The 20,271-nt window shown below is 41.2% G+C and overlaps 1 protein-coding gene and 1 pseudogene across 3 annotated transcripts in view; both read right to left on the minus strand.

Moving 5' to 3' along the window:
• Positions 1–20,271, minus strand: part of IL1RAPL1 (interleukin 1 receptor accessory protein like 1) — a 2,053,286-nt gene that overhangs the window by 1,485,155 nt on the left and 547,860 nt on the right. The window lies entirely within an intron of this gene.
• LOC148113457 (uncharacterized) lies at positions 15,123–19,103 on the minus strand (annotated as a pseudogene). Its single transcript, XR_015728305.1, has one exon. The product of XR_015728305.1 is annotated as an uncharacterized LOC148113457 (transcript).

Genomic DNA, 20,271 nt, shown 5'->3' on the forward strand with positions numbered 1-20,271 from the left:
ACTTTAACATTAACATTAAAGAGCTTAATTTCAATGTTCGTGTCAGAGCCATGCTGAGTAGATGAAATATATGAGTGAATCAGATACATGTTCTTTTGGAGGCCAACTTGGAATAGTGTTGCTTGACAATTTAGGACCAAACAAATATTTGGCATTCTTAGGAATTCTTAGCCTCTGGAGGCTCCGAAGTCCATGCATCACTTCCCAACACCCCTGGCCCCATCTCTGCCTCTGATGCAGAGCCCTCATCCGGGCCTTCCCCAGCCTCCAGGACTGGCCCATGTTCTTCCTCAGCCTCATCGCTGTCTGACTCCGCTGCCAGTTTCGCAGGCTGCTGGCAGACCACAACAGGCATCTGATGTTATCATGATGTGACTGGGCTCCTTGAAGAGACAGCCCTTGTCCAGTGCTGGAGACATCCAGCAGTAGAGGGAGTTTAACACAGCATTTCGCTGGACTACTAATTCACTGTATTAAAGAATGAAATAAAATTGGTTTGGCATAATCTGTTTTTAACAAACTGTGCTGGCTATTAGTTATAACTTTTTTTTTATTCTAGTTGGTTGCAGATCTATTTTTTATTATCTTTCTCAGAATCTTCCTAGTTATTGATGTTAGACTGATTGGTCTGAAGGTTCCTGGATCTGGGGTTCGTTTGTTTGTTTTCTTAAAGATGGGAACCATATCAGCCCTTTTCCAATCGTCAGGTATTTCCCTGGTGCTCCAGAATTTTTGAAAGATATGGTACAATGGTTCTGAGATAATATCTGCTCCTTCAGAACTCTGGGATATAATCTGACAGATCCCAGTGATTTATATTCATCAAGGTCAAATAGGTGTTCCCTTACCATTTTCTTGTTTATTTTATTTTTTATTTCTAGTTTGTCTTTTACGGTAGGTTTTTTTTTGGTACAATAATTTCTTTTTGAATGAAGACTGATGCAAATAATGAGTTAAACAGATCTGCTTTCTCCCTACTTCCTGTTACTTCCTTGCCATCTTTTCTTTTTAGTGGACCAACCTGGTGGTTGGTGGTTAGTGGACTTTTTTTCTTGTTATTAATATGTTGAAAGAAACTTTTTTTTAATTATCTTTGACTTTTGTTGCAAGCAGTGGTGGGATTCAGCCAGTTCACACTGGTTTGGGAGAACCATTAGCTAAATTTCTGAACAGTTCGATGAACTGGCTGTTGGAAGAAACACCCTTTTGTTTTTCCCATTTTACAGAGTTAATCCTGTCAGGAAGGCAGGAAGGAGACATTCTGGTGTGCTTGTATGTGTGTTTTCAGAAACTGCCTCTGCAGTTAAGCCTTGTTACATTGTAACAGCTTAATGGTTCTTGGCAACCCCTCTTTGACAGCTCTTATATAGTAGCTGCCCGGCTGCTCTAACCAATCGCTAAAAAAACTCCCATGCGCGTGACATAACCCCGTTCCGGCCAATGGGAAAAAAGAACAACTATTATCAGAAAAATGTACCGAACATAACAAGGGAGGCCTTTTTTACAAACTGATCTAGCATTTAGAAGCAGCAGCCAAGGCCAGGTCTGCTGATCAGGTGGAAGGTCTGAGATCAAAGAGCTGGAATGCAAAAATGATATAAAACAAGCTGCCTTGCATTCCTCAAGAATTATCTCCTCTCCATCTTCTTCCATATTTCCCATGCCCATCGCCACCATAATATTTGGCCCATTAGCATCCCCCCCCAAGGCTACACATTCCCCAATCAAGATCCCTTAATTTTCAAGGCATGGAATCTCCCATGATACACACTGTCAGCCATCCCAGGGAGGGAGAGGCAGAGGCAGCCTAAAGCATTTCAGCTTCACTGACTTTCAGTGCCATCAGGCACCCAACACATTCCTCTCCAACTCTGACCACCATCACACATAAAGACCCACACAAACCCACACTCACAGCAAGCCCTCTCTAACACTTTCATTCCTCCATGCACTATTCTTCCTTATGCACTCATTCCATGCACTCAAACCAATCATTTCCCCCAACCCAGAAGAAGGAATCAATACTCAGTTGAAAAATCCAGTCTACAATCAAGCACTTGTTCTGTTTCAAGATTTCAGGCACACATACAAACAAGCACAGTACTCAGAAGCTGAAGTAACATACTACAGTTTAGGCAGATTAGAAAGATAGGGATATAATTAAATGGCCTAGTAGAGAGTGCTTGTCTGAAAAGCATTGTCCAACAACCCAGGTGTCCAAATACATTCCAAAAGTGACTGAAAATCAAATCAGGAAGTCAAATAGTCCAAAAGATAAATGATCACAAACAAACAAAAAGGAAACAAGAGTCACACACGTGTTGTTCAAATTCAAGTGTTGTTTCTAACAGGGACTACAAACAAAGCAGTCTACAGACAGCTGGCTGCAATTACTCATGCCTCACCTTTTGAGCCTTATTGAGGAGCATTGCTCTGCTCATCTCTATGTGTGTGGCTAGACTTTGGGATTGTGCATATCGTCTGATTGCTCCAACTAGATAGGAAATGCCTGCAAGCTGTGGACCGCAATTGAATCAACTGTCAATTCTGAAGTGAACTTGGCTGAAGACATCTTGTACTGCCTTGTAGTTGCCATGAACTCTGAGAGGGGGAAGGAGAGGAACTAGATAGGCTGGCTAATAGTCAAAACAAAAAGTTTTCTTATGGGAACCAAGATCATCCCAACAGGTGGCAGTTGAAGGAGGAGAGGAGTGACCAAGCAGCTTGCCAGCTACTTTCATTGGACAATGTGACTGGGGACATCTGGGGAGGAAAATATTTGTTCTTTTGATGAGGGGAAAACTGTGGGAAGTTTTAGAGTTGGCTTTCACTAGCTGTGCCAATATGATGTATCCAATAAATATGTTCTTTGAGGAATCTACCTGCCTCAGAGTTCTGATTTTAACTGATGCAATATTCAAAATGCTGACATGAAGCCAACTCTAAAAACTTCCCACTCCACGTGGAACCGCTCTCCAGTGTCCTGAGTCAATTTGCTTGGGGAGGCAGAGAAGACTCAGGGGTGATGGAGAAGATAGAAGCATAGGTTGGGGCAGTCCAATCAGCAGTGACCAAACCAAAGGTCCGAAAGGAGATTCCAGTCATTGGGGACCTGTACCATGCTGAGGAGGACCTCCGGCATTATGGCTCCATTCAGGGGACTGGGTTGGCGTTCTCCTTGATGTCTACATGTGACTTGGCTATCCTGATTCCGCAGTGGAGGGCGAGGAGATTGATGGAGCTGGATGAGTCCGGAGAGTACTGGACTGCTCTTCCTGGTCCAATGGTGGAGCAGCTGAGGGAAAAGTTCAACTAGATAAGCCTTGAGGAAATGGAGTAGTGCATGGGTTTGAGTTGCCTGGAGGACTCCTCAGCTGAACCACCCAGTCACTTCCATCCCAGCGTGGCCTGAGCCCTGCTGCAGTGGCTAAGGGCAGCTGGCCCACCTCCTGCCTGGTGGCGCGATCCAGCTTGGGGCCGCAGCAGAGCCCTCCACACCACCAATGGATGGCCAGTCCACCCAGGCACCCACGTGACATGAATGAGGAGGATGACTGATTCCAGGCACGGCCACCATGGATCCGGCTTTGGGCCAGATCAATCTCCACGTCCGCTGCTACCACATACCAGCTCTGCAGATCTTTGCCCCCCCCATGTCCGTCAATGTTTGTAGATGTCCTCATTCAATCCATCTTTATAATTCTCTAATAGGGCCACTTCTGACCACCCTCTCATGAAGGGTGCCAGCTCGCGGAACTCCTAGGTGTACTCCGCCACCAATCTCCGGCCCTGGTGAATGCCCTTCATTCTGATTCTTGCCTTTTGCTTGGCTAGAGGGTCCTCAAAATGTGTTCTGAGGGCTCTCATAAATTGGTCATAATTTCTCAGCAGGGGGGAGCTGTTATTGTAAAGGCTCACCATCCATTCAGCTGCCACTCCCTCTAGGGCTTTGGTAACGCACCTCACTTGTGCTGCATCTGACAAGAAGTCCTCCCCCCAGTCCTGCATATGGTTCCTGGGACGGTCTCCCCCCTTTTCAGGTGGGTAAGCATACCTCTCTCAGCTTCTGCGGCTTTCTTCAGCATCTTTTAGAAGTTGCAGAGCCTGGGCGACCATGAGGCTTTCTTTCTGCTCCTGCATCCATGCAGATTCTCCCTTTTGGTTCTGGTGCTTGTTACTCCTTGTGGGGTCCTTTCCAATTCCGGTAGCCTCCCTACTCCCATCGACCATCTGGCTCATTCTGGTTCCTCTCCCAGTCATAAATTTGCCATCCAGTCTGAGGTTCCCCCCCCCACCGGGTGGAGGGACGAAACTGTAGAGCCAGCAGCTCTCATCTGGTCCTGGTCACTGTCTTGATCAGACATCGTTTGTTCAGCCCTCTCAGTAGTTATCCGGGATGGCTGTTAAAATGAGATTTTGCTTAATGTCAGGTGTGCCTCCTTTCAATACTCAAGAAAGAAAAACCCCAACTCCATTTTCATAGAGAAAGGTACTTTTACTGAGTATGAACTGAATGCAACCATAGAAAAGCAAGATCTGAAGCATAGGCGCGAAAATGACATATAGAAAGCATCCCCTCCCAACTGTCCAGTGTAAATTGTCCAATCCACAGGTCCTCCAGGGGTCATGTGGGAGCACACGTCTGGCAGTGTCATCCTCCTGGTATGCCATGACCGTTGACCTTGAAACATATCAACTTCAAAGAAAGAACTGCAGCAAAGATTCACTTTCGTTTTCCTCCAGCACGCTTCCCCCCAAGAAACCCTCTAGCTCCCCCTCCTCCATTTCCATGGCAGCTGAGCAAGTAAGCATCGAAAGAGTGGAGGCTGACACTCTCCCTCCCTCTGGCAATCCTGCAAAGAGAGCTGTCCCGTGGTCGAAGGACACTAAGCGAGCCGAGAAAGTGAAAGCTGCATCAGTACAGCTCCCTGGTACCCCCCAGATCACCAGGGAATACCAGGATTTAGCAAAAGTTTTTAGGAAGGCAGAATGCAATACACTGTCCCCCACCACCACCACCCCGACTGCACAATAGAGATCATTCCAGGAACAAAGTTACCCAAACGGAAGCTGTACTCCATGACCCCTAGAGAAATGAAAGAACTAAGGGAGTACATTGATAAGAACCTGGCCAGGGGGTTCATCTAGCTGGCAAAATCGAGAGTGCCACACCGCCACACCGGTGTTGTTCAAAGAGAAAAAAGATGGGGTAATGAGGCTGTGCATGCACTTTAGAGGAAATAATGATGTCTGTATGGAAAATATGTACCCGCTCTCCAATGAAGAACATGCTGGCCCACCTAGCAAAGGGGAAGATCTTCACCAAGCTGGACCTGTGAGAGGTATACTATTGAGTAAGGATTAAGGAGGGAGATGAGTGGAAAACAGCATTCAATTGCCTGTTGGGGAGCTTCCAATATGAAGTGATGCCATTTGGCTGTCAGCCTCCACCCCACCCCCTGTATTCATGCAACTGATCAATGAGGTGCTGCATGAGCACCTGTACAAAGGGGTTCTCATATCTAGATGGCATTCTCATTTTCACTGAAACCATGGAGGAGCACATAAAGTTGGTGAGCCAGGTACTCAAAAAACTCCTAGCTGTGAACTTGTTCGCCAAACTGTCAAAGTGCAAATTCCACAAGACAAGCCTAGACTACCTAGGACAGTGATGGTGAACTTTTTTGGCACTGAATGCCCAAACTGGAACACACATGCATGTGATTGTATGTGCACGTGCTGGAGTGCTGGAAACCTGAAGACCAACTGTTTGGCATGCACATGCCTGTTTTTTGGCCATTTTTGGCTGTTTTCAGCCCATTTTCTGATGCTCCAGCGCCCATGAAGACCAGCACGTGCATGCCGGAAACCAGAAGAGCAGCTGGCGATGGCATGTATGCCCACAGAGAGGGGTCTGCATGCCACCTCTGGCATGTGTGCCATAGGTTCACCATCATGGACCTAGGATATTGAATGTTCATCAAGGGTGTGGAAATGAACCCATGAAAAGTCAAAGTCATCCTGGACTGGCAACCCCTTCAAACCCACAAGCAACTCCAAAGCTTCCTGGGGTTTGATAACTTCTACAGGCAGTTTATTCCATCCTTTGCCAAAATTGCCCTCCTGATCACCAAACTACTAAAGACTGGAGGGAGGGAGTAAAATCCTGGCCAGGACCCTCAAATGCAAAAAGGCTTTTGAGACACTAAAAAGACTCTTTGCCAAAGAACCAATTCTGAAGCACCCCAACCCAGAGCACCCTTTCATCATTTAGGCAGATGCCAGTGACGTAGCCATGGTGGCAGTTCTCTTCCCAAAGAATACAGAGGGTAACTTGCAGCCATGCACTTATACCTCCTGAAAACTAACGGAAACTGAAAGAAGGTGGGCGGTGTGGGAAAAAGAAGTATATGAGGTTTGTTGGATTCTGCTGACATGGTGCCACTTTCTTGAAGGAAGCCAAGGTATGGACAGACCAGAAAAACCTGGAGGCACATAAGACCCCATGGTGACCATCACCTAAGCAAGTTTGGTGGACGCAGTACTTCAGTTGATTCAATTTTACTTTGAAGTACATCCCAGGGGTGGGGGGGGAGGCAGATGCCTTGTCATGAATGCCAGAGTACAACAGCAAGCACAAGGGGGTGATCCATGCCATGATGCCACCCAAGCAGAAAGTGTGGTCACCACCCAGCAACAGACGCAGAGGTGAAGAGCTGATGAGGGAGGGGATCTAGCCTTTAGATCTAGTGAGGAGGCAATTCTGGTGGCCAAAGATGAAAAGGGACATTATATCAAAAGCTGTGCAACCTGTGCCACCATGAAAAAATGATCAGGGAAACCCCCAGGACTGCTCCAACAAGTAGCTGACCCATCCCACCCATTGGAAGAAATCACCATGGATTTCATAGTAGAACTTCCAGGGAGTGGGGGCAATATGGTCATTTAGACCATGATCGACCTCTTCTCTAAACAAGCCCATTTTATAGCCTGCTCCAGCCTTCCGTCAGCCCACAAGCTAGCTAAACTATTTGTGAAACATATTTACAGGCTGTATGGGGTTCCTAGGAGAATCATTTCAGATCGGTGGGTTCAATTCACTGCCAAGTTCTGGGGGGAGTTTGTCAGGTGCAGTGGTTCCTCCCAGGGGCTTAGCTCAGTCTTTCAGCTGAGTACCAATGGGAATGTGTTAGTATGATGGTAAAACAATACTTAAGATGCTATGTCAATTATTTGCAAATGAATTGAGCAGACTTGCTACCTTTCACCAAGGTGGCATACAACAATGTGGTGCCCAGCAGCACTGGGCTAATCCCCTTCAAAATCACCCCCAGCATGGAGTTTGTCCCCATGTCTGAGCTCCCCAGGGAGCCCCCCTCCTCCATGACCTTAACCGAATGGATGGAGTCATTGAGAGAAGCATGGGAAAATGCAAAATAGCCCTTCAGCAAGCCACAAAAGCCCAAAAAGTGCAAGCCGATAAGCATCGGTCTCCTTAAGTGCCCTTCAAATTAGGGGACAAAGTTTACCTCTCAACCAAATATCTAAGGCTAAGACTACCCTGTAAGATGTTAGGACCAAAATGCATAGGACCTTTCCCTATTGTGATGGTTATCAACCCTGTCACAATGGAGCTGAAACTCCCCCACTTACTAGAAAAAGTGCATCCAGTTTTCCACAGCAGCTTGTTTTTTTATATATGTTTTTTTTTTTTTACCCAAACAGACAAACAAACATACAATGTATTTTTTCTGAACAGAGTATTGGCCGGTTCACAAATTTAAACAATTTTTAGTCATTTCAACACAATTTATATATTCCCTTTTTGCCATATATTTATTCTCTCTAGCTTTTTTTTAGACCAATATTACCCTTCATCCTAATCTCTAATCTTGACCAAATTCAATTTTTCTCTTCATCTCTATATTAAACACCTTCAATTTCAAATCTCACCACATAATATAATTCCTAATATTTCCTTATATTCCCTTAATATAATCACTAGTATTTTCAATTATCAATTATTTCAATATAATAGAATCCAGTATCTTAATAAAAGTCAATTAATTATGTAGTATTACAATCATACATTTCTTGTAAAAGTAATAAACCAAATTATTTTATATTGTACATTAGATCTTATTCCAAATGATACAATCCATCATCTTAATAGAAATCAGTTAATTATATAATAAACTTTTCTCTTTATATAGTAATCATAAATCAAATTGTTTTCCTTGAATCTTGTCTCTAATTTTCAATTACTTTGTCAAACATATATATTTATACCTCTTCAAACAACATCTTAATCATTTCTACTTTCACTACAACCTAGTTAGTTCATAATACAATATCATTTCAACTTTTTTTCTTTTTTAATTAAATTCCAAATATGCAATTAAAAATATTCAAGTTGCTACAGTTTCCCTTAAATTTAAGAATATTCCAACTGTTAGTTCCAACAATGCAATCTAAAATATTCCAATTAATTATTACAATTTCCTTAATTTTAAGTAAAATATTCCAACTATTACCATCTCATTTATTTAAGCTTATTCATATTCTAAAACTTATTTCAATTCATTCATATATTCATATAATTTTCCATTATTTTATATTATTTTATTGATATCACAATCTCATCTTTCTAAGAAATCTTACTTCAATTCATATTTTAATTCTAAATGTATAGAATTAATCCATCCCTTTTCTCTCTTTCTTGTTTTCCTACTGTTAATCCCTGTGTAATCATTTAAACTTTTTATATTCTTTCTGTTCCACCCTTTCTTCCCTCTTTGTCTCTCTTTCCACCCTTTCTATTTTCTCCATTGTTAATTCCAATGTAATCTTTAAAATTCTCCTTTTTGAGACTTCCGGTGGCTCCACGAAATGCCGACGGAGCTCCTTTTAGGAGCTCCAGCCCCGTGACTCCGTATAGCCGCTAGAACAGCGAAAATCAGCTGTCTAGCAGCTTAAAAACTCTCCCCCAGGGAAAAAGGGGGAGAGAAGAGCAGAAGGGTCTGGATAGAGCTCCCCTAGAACTCCAGGCTTTTTTTTTTTTTAAGCCTGGGGTTTGCAGGGTGAGAGCTCCCTGAAAGCCCTTTAGAGCTCCGGAGCCGGGACGAGTCTGCTTAAAAATAAGTAGACCGAAGTGTCGCGACCACACCAGCAAAGCAACTAGAAAGATTATAAAGAATTTGGATTTTGGATTTTGGATGCTGGCAGAGTTAATCCAGGAGACTAAAAATGCAAGTATTGTATGTTAACTCCGTTTAAAAAGGGAAAGATGGCGCCTTAGGGCATGAAAATGAAACTTATAAGCGAAAGTCCTTGTCATCAGTAACATTGTTAAAGCTATCAGGTTATTCAAGAAAAAGATTTAAAGTGGAAGTGGAATGGAAAAGACTGTGGTATTGATTTTAACTAACTTACATCCTTAATTTGCGTGGAAAATAATTGGATTTAATGACATGATAGCCAAATTAATACAAACATAAAGAGACAATTGAAAAATGGCTGAAATTAAAGATGGATTATATGAGTCAGCAAACTTACAAGTGGTGACTGCGAAGGACTTAAAAGATTTTTTAAAATCTTTTACTGTTGAGATAAGATAGATAATTAAAAGAACTATTTAAGATTTTAAATTGGGGAATAATAATGACTTGCTGGCTGGAAAAGAGGAAGAAATTAATCAGGATAATGTGACTCTGGAGGATAAAAGAGACACTGTTGGGGCTAAAATGGAGGTTATTGAATGGAAGAGGCTTCCATTCAATTAATTGAGAAACAGCAAGAAGACTCTTTACTGCAGGTTGATAAATATTTTGACAAGTTTTGGCTCTACAGACGGAATCAATATTTAAGGAACGAATGCAGGAAGAGTCGAAATGGGGGCTTCAAATTAAAGGAAACAACCCCAAGAAGAGAATGAATTCCAAAGACACACGAACTACAATTTCAAACCCCAAAATTTTTGAAAATAAAAGCAGGGGGAGGAGCAATGCTGAAGAAGAAAGTATTATTGAAGAAGGATTGGAAAAAATATAGAAAGAAAGAAAGACTGGCCATATTTTGGAGATTGTCTCATGATGTTAAAAGATTTAATTAAAGTTGGATAACTTTTTGAATTTTATTGTAGTTTTAAAGTATTGAAGTTTAAAGGTGGATAACTTAAAATTTAATGGATAACTTTTTGAAAGTTGTGAAACTTATATTTTGGAGAATATTCTGCTAATGTATTAAGAGATTTTAAAATGTTTAAAATAAGATTATGGTTTTTGTTTTGTTTTTTTACAAATGTGAAATGTGATGAGAATTTATAAAAGGAAGGTTGAAGTATAATTTTTAAAAGGAGAGTTAACAAGTGTGAGAGAGTTTTGAATTCTGTAATAGTTAGCATATTTTAGCTTATGTTCGTTAAATGCTATATCCTGTTTTTGCTCTGGGAAGTCGGGGGGGTTGGATGGGGATAAAATGACACATGATAATTGATTTTGTAGTGTTTGGTTGTTTGAATATAAAAAATAAAAAACTTTTGTCTTAAAAAAATTCTCCTTTTTATTGTTACTACCCACATAATCCTTTAATTTTTCATAGTCAGTCTTGTTGTCTTTTTGTCTTCCTCTTTGTTTTCAATTTCTATTTCTTGCTTCTCATTCGTTATTTCCTTGTCAACTTGAGTGTATTCTAACACAATTTTTGAATCATCAGGTTTCGGTTTTCCATGCAACATTGTAATTATTTCCCTTACTTCCATTTTCAGAGATAGATGCATCATTTTCATCATTTCCATAAGTTCCTGCGCCATTTTATTCTTTCTGGGTTAGTATTATTCCAATTTAAAGTTGCATTGTAGTGCTCTTAATCATCAAAGTCAAGCCACTTGCAGACAAACAAAGCCTCCTCAGAAGTTCTCACGGCTGTTATCACTATCTGAATTCAAGGTTTTTTCCAAAACAAAAGTTCAGCATTGTAATGATCTTATTTCTCCTGAAGATGTCTCTCTACAATCCACAATTCCAATCAGCAGCCTGAAAAAGTATCCATTTTGTTTGCAATCCACGTTAAGTCTTTGCTAATTTTTTCCCTTTTCTTCTTTTTACCTTTATATATGCCAAATCAGTTTAAAGTTCAATCCAAATTACAAAGTCCATTTTTCCCAACTTCTTTTTTTGGTACAAAACTTCTATTACCAGGCTTAATTTTCAATTTCTCTTTAAGTTTTCTCCAACATTCAAAAAGAATCTGCTTACTTTCTTTCCAGTCCTCTACACATTTGTGGGGTTTTATTTCTTCTGCTTTTTAAAGTTCTCCAAATATTTTTATCCAAAAGTCAATTTCCTTTTTGGGTTTTGTCACTTTAAATTACCGCTTTAATCTTCTTCCTTCCTTTCCCCCATGCCCATTAGCCGCTGTTATTCCACTAGGGCACTTTTAACCAATTTAAAGATCTTTTCCTTTTTTTTTTTTTTTTTTTTTTTTGCCTATGAGTTGGCAATCACTCACCCGGCACCCTGCTCAATACTTAGTCTGGTTGCCCCAGCTTCTAGGCAGTTGCAATGGCTGCCACCCCCACTGCCAAGTCAGAGAGAGTTTCCTCTGACCTTCGAGGAACTTGCCTGTTCCTCTTGGTCTTCTGAGGTGCCTCTCCTTCTTCTCCATCCCTATGAGATGGTTCCAGTCCGAAGACCCCTCGGGAACAGCTTGTCAGCCTGGGTTTTCGCGAAGCTTGTTGGAGCCCGCTATTTCCCTGACTGTCTCACCACGATGCTTCCGGTTTCTCCCTCCATAGCAGCTTGTTAAAGTCCATAATAGGGTCTGAGCTGAGGCCTGTGGACCGGGCATCCCCCAAGCCAATTATAGTGCAAGGAGAGATGCATTATGAAATAGAAAGGATCCTAGACTCTAAATTGTACAAGGGAAGATTGCAATATTTAGTCAAATGGAAAGGGTATCCATTGTCAGAAGCCACATGGGTAAAAAGCTGGGATGTAAAAGCAGATAAATTGACCAAGAAATTCCACAATAAATACCCCCATAAACAAAGGAACCCCTGGGGAAGGGAGAGGTGATTGATTGAAGACTAACTTATTATCCATTTGAATTTTTCAGGAATTTCTCTCAAATTAAGTGGGGAGGTCTGACTGTCAACTCTGAAGTAAACCTGGCTGAAGCCATTTGTGCTGCCTCATAGTTGCCATGAACTCTGAGAGGGGAAAGGGAGGGCAATTAGATAAGATGGCTAATAATCAAAACAAAAAGTTTTCTTGTGGGAACCAAGGTCAATCCAACAGGTGGAAGTTGAAGGAGGAGAGGAGTGACCAAGCAGCTTGCCGGCTACTTTCATTGGACAATGTGACCGGGGACATCTGGGGAGGGAAATAAGTTTTAAAGTTGGCTTTCACTAGTTGTGCCAACATGATGATATGTTCTTTGAGGAATCTACCCACCTCAGAATTCTGATTTTAACAGATGCATTACTCAGAACACAAATATCAACATTCTCAGATTCAATATCAGAATCAGATTCTGAATTGCACCTGGCTAACAGATGGAACAATGCTGAAGTGGTTATTTTCTCCTTCTCTAGAACTAGCAGAGGAAAAGCTGAATGGATTCCATGGGGGTGGGGGAAGGATCCACAGTATACTATTCCTCCCAGCATATCCAAAACACCAGCATCTCCAAAGGCCCAGAGTTTTAATAAATCTACCAGCTAAAAAGCTGTCAGAATGTAACACTTAATGATTCCTAGTAGCAATGAACATGCTCAAATTGTCCAGAGAGGTAGAGCACTAACAGAAACACAGCTCTAGGTATAGCAGAAGGGACTCTTAAAGAGGTCTGTATTATAAAAACACTCTGGCCCATCCTTTGGCACATTCTCCTGTCTGCTCCTCTAGCTCACTTCCCCAGACTCCAGCCCAAGCCTTCTCCTAATCACAGAGGATGAGATGTTTATCTGACTTCCACCTTTCATTTTTCTATCAATCCTACAAGAATCTGCAAGTAACAGTTTCCATGTATTTTAGTTAAAGTCTAAGTTTTTTGAAAAATAATAAAATAGCTTTTTGTCCCAGATCTGGAACACTTTAAAAGAAACTCTAGATTTGACCGGAAGCGTCATGGAGAGACATTCGGGGAATTTGCAGGCTCCAATGAGCTCTGCAAAAACCCAGACTGACGAACGATCGCCAAGGGGTCTTCGGACCGGAACTGTCCGGTAGGGATGGGGATGAAGGAGAGGCACCTCGGAAGACCAAGAGGAACAGGCAAGTTCCTCGATGGTCGGAGGTAGCTCTTTACGGCTTGGCGACGGGGGGCTGCAGCCATTGCGGCTGTCATGAAGCTGGGGCAACCGGACTAAGCATGGAGCAGGAACGGTGAATTGAATGGAGTTTTTGGAGCCGGGTGAGTGTTAGCCAACTCACAATAAGGGGAAAAAGTTTTTTTAAACCTGAAGACCCCTAGCGAGAAAACGGTGGCTGATAAGCATGTGGGGAAGAAAAGAGGATATTGGAGTGTATCTTTAAAGAGGCAAAAAAAAAAACCCGAACAGAAAATTGACCTTTGAACAAAATGATCTGGAAAATAATGTGGAAAATCTTAAAATTGAAAGAAATTACCCCAAGATTGATTAAAGGATCAGAACGGAATAATTAGATCCTTTTTCTCTCCTCTTTCTCGTGAACTTTAAGAAAAGTAAAAAGAGAATGGATAATAAGTCTTGTAACAGAAGTGCTATATAAACAAAAGGAAAAAAGAAATGAAAAAAGCTGTTTAAATTTGGACTGGACTACAAAATTGACTTGGTATTCTTAAAGCTAAAAAGAAAAAGAGAAACTGGTTAAGATTGTTAACATAGTGAAACAAAATGGATACTTGTTAGATAACTGGAAATTGTGGATTGCAGAGAGACACCATCAGGAGCAAAAAGGAAAACTGTAACTTGGTTTGTGTTTTGGAAAATTGTGAACTTTACAGATAACAGCCATGAGAACTTTTGGGGAGGACTCCTTTGTTTGCAAGCAGCTTGACTTGGGGGGGGGAGGAATACTATTGAACTTTTAAAATTGGAACAATATCAACTTAAAAAGAATAAAATGGCACAAGAAATTAGAGAAATGATTAAAGCGATGTACTTGTCATGGAAAATGGAAATAAGAGAAATAACTACAATGATACATGGGGAATCAAAATCTGACGACATAAAAAATGAGATAAAGCATATGCAAGCTGACAAGGAAACAAAGAGGGAGAAGCGAGACACAGAGGCTGAAGATAAAGATGATAAAGAAAATAAGACCAAATGTGAAAATGTATTTGAATATATGGATAGTAATAATAAAAAAGAGGTTTTTAAAGATTACATTGGGATTAACAATGAAAGAAATAGGGAGGATAGAAAGAGACAAACGTGGAAAGAAGAGTGGAACAGAAAGGATATAAAGAATTTAAATGATTACACTGGGATTTACAGTGAAAAAATAAAAAAGAGAGAAAGAGAGTGGAAAACAATAGGAAATATAGGGCAGAAGAGAAGAATCCAGAACTTTGATATACAGAATGACAATATTGGGTTAAACAATGGGCTAAACAGTGGTGAAATTAAAAAAGAGAAAAGAGAGAGGGAACAATGGGAAATATAGGGCAAAATAGGAGAGATCAGAATTTTAAAGTGCAGGAAAGAAGGGGAAAGAAAAAGGTAAAAATAAAATTGAAAAGGGAGAAAAGGAGAAAGAAATGAAAGAGGAATTTGAGGTATACATTTAGAACTGAAATGTGAATTGTAGCAAGAAATAGTGGTAAAGTATATGATGGTGAAAATGAATTGTACAATAATTGGAATCTTATCATTTATATTTTTGAAATCTAGATAATGATAAGTTTTGGGTTTTTTTGAGAAATATGAATAAGTTTAAAATGTAATAATTGAAATACTTTTAATGGTTTATGGTGGTGTGTATAAAAATGATTAAGTGAGGATTTGAAACAATACATAGGGGAAGCAAGTAGAAGATAACAGAATATTTTTAAATTTAATTAAGGAAATTGTAATAGATGAAATATTTTTAATGGCATATTATGATGAAAGTAAAAATGATTAAGATGTCGTTCAGAGGAACATATGGGGAAATTATTTGATATATGAAAATGGAACTAATTGGAATAGCCATGTTTATATTTTTTTTCTTTTTCTTTAAGTGTTTGAATATATAAATGGAAAATATATTTATATAGTTAACTGATTATATTAAAATGTTGGACTGTATTACTTAAGAAAATGTAAGTTATAAAACAAGTGAGCTCACTATTCCTATAAGAATTGAACAATTGTAACATCATAAAATTAATTATTCTTATGATGGATATAAAAACAGATGACAATAAGAAGGGGTTTCAGCACCTCTTCTGGCTCCGCCAAGGTGGCTGAGGAAGAAGACAATGTTACAACTGGTTCATCCACATCCGGAATATTCAGGAGTTCCGTGAGAAAAGGTGTGGTGTTATAAAATCTCCTCTCATAAGAAGAGGAATTGGCATAGGTTCCAGGTGAATCCCACTGTTCCTTAATCATGTCTATAAACAATTGGGGACCCGGAATAATATCTATCTCTGTAACTGGCTCAAAAACAGTAAATCTGCTGGATCCTGCTCTGATCTAACCCCAGTCTCTTCCAAAGTACCCTGCTTCATGGTGACATTAGCCATCATTAGTAAAGCCTTAAAAAGGTGTGGTCGAAACAAACCCTTGAATACAGGGTGGTCCAGTAACAGACCTTCTTCCTCAGATAATTCCTGATCCCACTGATCAGTAGCTCCTATTAATGAGCCTTCTGACTTTGAAGAAGAAACTGAGGCCTCAGATTCCAATTCTGACTGTGGCCTGGCTGGTCTCAGCTCAGCAGAACTCTGGGTCTGTACCACCTCCACATTCCTCTGCTGTGATTTTTTTTGGACCTTGTTTGACCAGCTGCTAAGCCTCCCTGCACTGCCTCAGCAATCCATTGCTGAACTATCACTGGCATCTCCGCTTCCTTATCAGCGCTTTGCCCCTCTGATTGAGGTGCCAGTGAAAAAGAAGAAGATACGCTATGTCTCTGTTCTTCTTCCTGCTCTCTTTCCAAAGGTGGAGGAGACAATTCTCTAGACACTAACAAACTGGTAGATGGCCCTGGTTCCGCTAAGACCGAACCAGAATCTTGAGCAGGCTGTGGATTATCTAAATGTCTACACTTTGTTGCTGCCTTTTGACTCTTTTCCACTTCTTGTTCTAAGGCATTATGTAAATGTTTCTCTTCCCTTTCCTGTGCTCTGGATGGGCGACTGAGAGCCATAGCCTTGGCCTTGAACTGTGCTGCTGCAGTATTACTACCAGATTTAGACCCATGGCCACTTTTATTGCTGCGGGTTGATCTTTTGGCAGAATCTTCACTTCTCTCCATAATGGGGCAAGAAACAATATCTTAAATCCATATCCCACCAGTATTACAAGAAGCAATCCCCAACTGATGAATAGATGAAACAGCCTCACTTGATCAGATGAAAACGATTATTTGAGGCAAAAAGTAGATCAGAACTGGAACTGAACTATCTCTTCAGCAATTTCAAAAGGGGAAAAAAGGCCTGGGCAGTCCAAAACCAGCTGCACTATGCCCCCCCCCTCTGGTTAGGAATTTGTGACCGGGCCTCCTCTTCACCTCAGGGTAATAGGACCCGGGTCTGGGCTCCCTTTGTTCCTCTCTGAGGATTTAAGCTGCAGTGGAAGGCCGAGCACCAAGCCGTATGGCAGCTGCTGCTCCGTGCCTTAAAAAAGGGGAAACAGAAACTTCCGGTTGATGATTCATGGCGACATGGCATGGTAAGAGCGATCACTCCTTCCCAACGCCACTTATCGCCATGTTTTGGGGACCCTTCGAGGCATTGAAGCTTGGAGAGCTTTGCGGACAATAGTGGGGCTTCGGCAGGCAGAGTGGTGAGTTGCAAACCCACTCGGCTGGACTGATATCCACTGTCGAACCAACGCGGCGCGTTTGCCTTTTAATGGCGGACCTGAAGCTGCGATAATCAACAAGACAAGAAGCAAGAAATTCTGGTGAAAAGGGTGTCGGAGAGCACTCATATCTACTCTCCCCCGAGCACGCTTGAACTTTGCTTGAATTGTGCCGGCTGGGTCGGAACGAAAGGATTTACAAAAGGAATAAGCGGCGACTGAGAGAGGAGGAGAAGATGACACCCGAGAGCGATCGCAGACAAGCTGGCAAGAAATTAGAAAGGAGAGATCTGCAAACGGAGTGACGGCGCTACTAGAAAGTGGATGTAACTTGCTGATTGGATCAAACGAGAGAGCTTTGGAGACTCAGGAACGTGAATCTGCTGATCGGGAAAGGAGAGCGACTGGAGATTGGGACCGGAAGTGCAACCATATTGTAAATCAACGAAAAGAACAATGAATGGCTAGAGAGGCAGGAAGGAGCACCAGGAGAAGACAAGTGGAATAATCGAGCTGAAATACTTTGACAGTTTAAGACACTAAGAGACGGGAGAAACGAAAACTGGTCATATCTGACTACTATCCTTCCCTATTTAGGCTCTCATAAGTGTTGCCACTGAAGGGATTAAGAACAACCAAGTAACTAATTACTTACAATTACAATTAATTGACATAAACTATTATTAACACAAGCTTACTTACATATTTATACTGTATTGTTTTATATTAAGTTTCTTATTTGCTTATATTTAGAGTACCAGAATAACATATTTATATAGCTGGGCATAAGTTTAACTGTATTGAATATTTAGCCTATTGCATTTATTTATCTTTATATCTAAGGCACATTCCTGTGTATAAATTAACTATATTGTCCGACATTACTATTGATTAATACCTGATATAGTGATTTATTAATTAATTGATCAATTAACTGACTGTTTACTTAATTATTATATATATACATATTGATACTTACTATAAATAAGAATATATTTAATTGACACTTGAGATTTAAGTTAATTAAGAGTCACTGCTTTTTATATTTGATTAATTATTAACAGTACTGTAGTGGCATTAATTGACTGTGATATATGACTAGCTGCTAGTTGAACTGCAGTTGATTTAAGGGTGAATGTGAATATTATACATCAATTTGAACCAAGGAATTTTGGAAAGAGATTAGCATTTTAATAGATATAATTGGATTTAAATAGAAAAGATCAATAGATCTGATTGATCCTTTGGGGGATCGAACCAATTAATAAAACAAAAAAGAAGGGAGTAGCAATAGGTAAGGAAGAATCAAAGGTACCTAGCATCCCTAGCAGCTCAAAAGAAGACATAACCATTTAAGAAAAGGTTTCTCTTAGTTATTCTCATTGCTGCCAACCTCAGAAGACATATCAAGTAAAAGGAAAGATAATTAGTGGATGATCATCTGGAGGAACATTGAAAAGATAGTCAGAGATCAGGCAAGAGTGTTGCATCTATTGTGACCAAAACGGGAAAGAAAACAACCCCAAACCTCTCTAATCCTAGGATTACAATGTCATCACCTGCAATGCAAAAGTCAACAGAAGGTCTATCTAAGACTGAAAAATCAGCCATGATCCCTACCATGCAAGCAATGCAGTCGACGCTGGCAATGATACAAGAGATAATGCTCATGATGCAGGAAAAGACGTCCAGCAATCACTCAGAACTGAAAATGGATATCAAAGGTATAGATCAAAAAATGAATGATATACAGCAGTCGATACAAATGAATGAACAGAAAATATAAAAGATGGAATCCAAAATTGAGCAACAAGAAAAGAATTTGGACACAGTAGACCAGAAACTAATGGCACAAAACAGGGAGCTAGAGGACTCGATCACCCAGCTAGAAATGGACAGAGCCTCCTTCTACCTACGCTTCCAAAACATCTCCGAGGATAAGGATGAAAACCTTATGATCTGGATGGGGAGAAACAGGCTCAGGCTCAACCCATCCAAGACCAAGTGGCTGTGGTTTCCGACGTCCCGATATAGTCAGCTGGTGCCATCGCTGACTATTGGGGGCGAATCATTGGCCCCCACGGAAGGGGCTTGCAACTTGGGTGTCCTCCTGGACTCACGGCTGTCTTTAGAAGAGCACTTAACAGCCGTGACTGGGAGGATTTTTCATCAGGTTCGCCTGATTTGCCAGTTGCGTCCCTTTCTAGATCAGGACTCCTTACGCACGGTCACTCATGCCCTCGTCACCTCCCGTCTGGACTATTGTAATGCTCTCTACATGGGACTCCCCTTGAAGAGCACTCGGAGGCTCCAACTGGCGCAGAGTGTGGCCGCGCGGGTGGTGACGGGAGCAACGTGGCGCTCCCATGTAACACCTCTCCTGCGCGAGCTGCACTGGCTCCCGGTGGTCTTCCGAGTGCACTTCAAGGTTTTGGTTATCACCTTTAGAGCACTCCATGGCTTAGGACCTGGTTATTTACGGGACCGCCTGCTACCACCAATAGCCTTCCACCGACCAGTATGCTCCCATAGAGAGGGGCTCCTCCGGGTGCCGTTGGCCAAACAATGTCGACTGGCGGCCCCCAGGGGGAGAGCCTTCTCTGTGGGGGCACCTACTATCTGGAACGAGCTCCCCCCAGAGATACGGAGGATCCCGGATCTGCGTACCTTCCGTTGCACGCTCAAGACTTTCCTATTTCATCAAGCTGGCCTGACCTAAGTCTTTCCCCTTTTTAATTGGTAATTTTAAATCTGGTTTTAAATTATTGGGGTTTTAAATTTGTTCAGCCAAATTATTTAATTCGTTTTAATCTATTTTAAATTTTGTATTTATATGTTTTATTCTATGGCTGTTCACCGCCCTAAGTCCTTCGGGAGTAGGGCGGTATACAAATTCAACAAATAAAATAAAATAAACCCGGGTCAAGTAATGGCGGAACTAATAGCCAAGGTCTTACAACAAGACACAGATGAGATAATAAAGGAACTGGATGAGGTATATAGGGTACAAACAAACTATGCCAGACGAAACAAGCTGCCCAGGGAGGTTCATATAAGGTTCGCTCGGAAAAAAGTCAAGGACATTTTTTATAACATGGTGAGGGAAGAACCAGTCAGTTATAAAGGAAAGGAGGTGATTGTGTTAAAGCAAGTCCCGAGAAGGGTGAGGGAATTAAGAAGGGATTATAGATTCCTTGCTATCCAATTGAATAAGAGGAATATACTCTTTAGGTGGATCTTGCCGGAGGGTGTGCTGATTACATGGCAAGGGAAGA

This window comes from Pantherophis guttatus, chromosome 5 (genome assembly GCF_059756535.1).
Source record: "Pantherophis guttatus breed Tessera chromosome 5, ASM5975653v1, whole genome shotgun sequence".
NCBI classification, from domain to species: Eukaryota; Metazoa; Chordata; class Lepidosauria; order Squamata; family Colubridae; genus Pantherophis; species Pantherophis guttatus.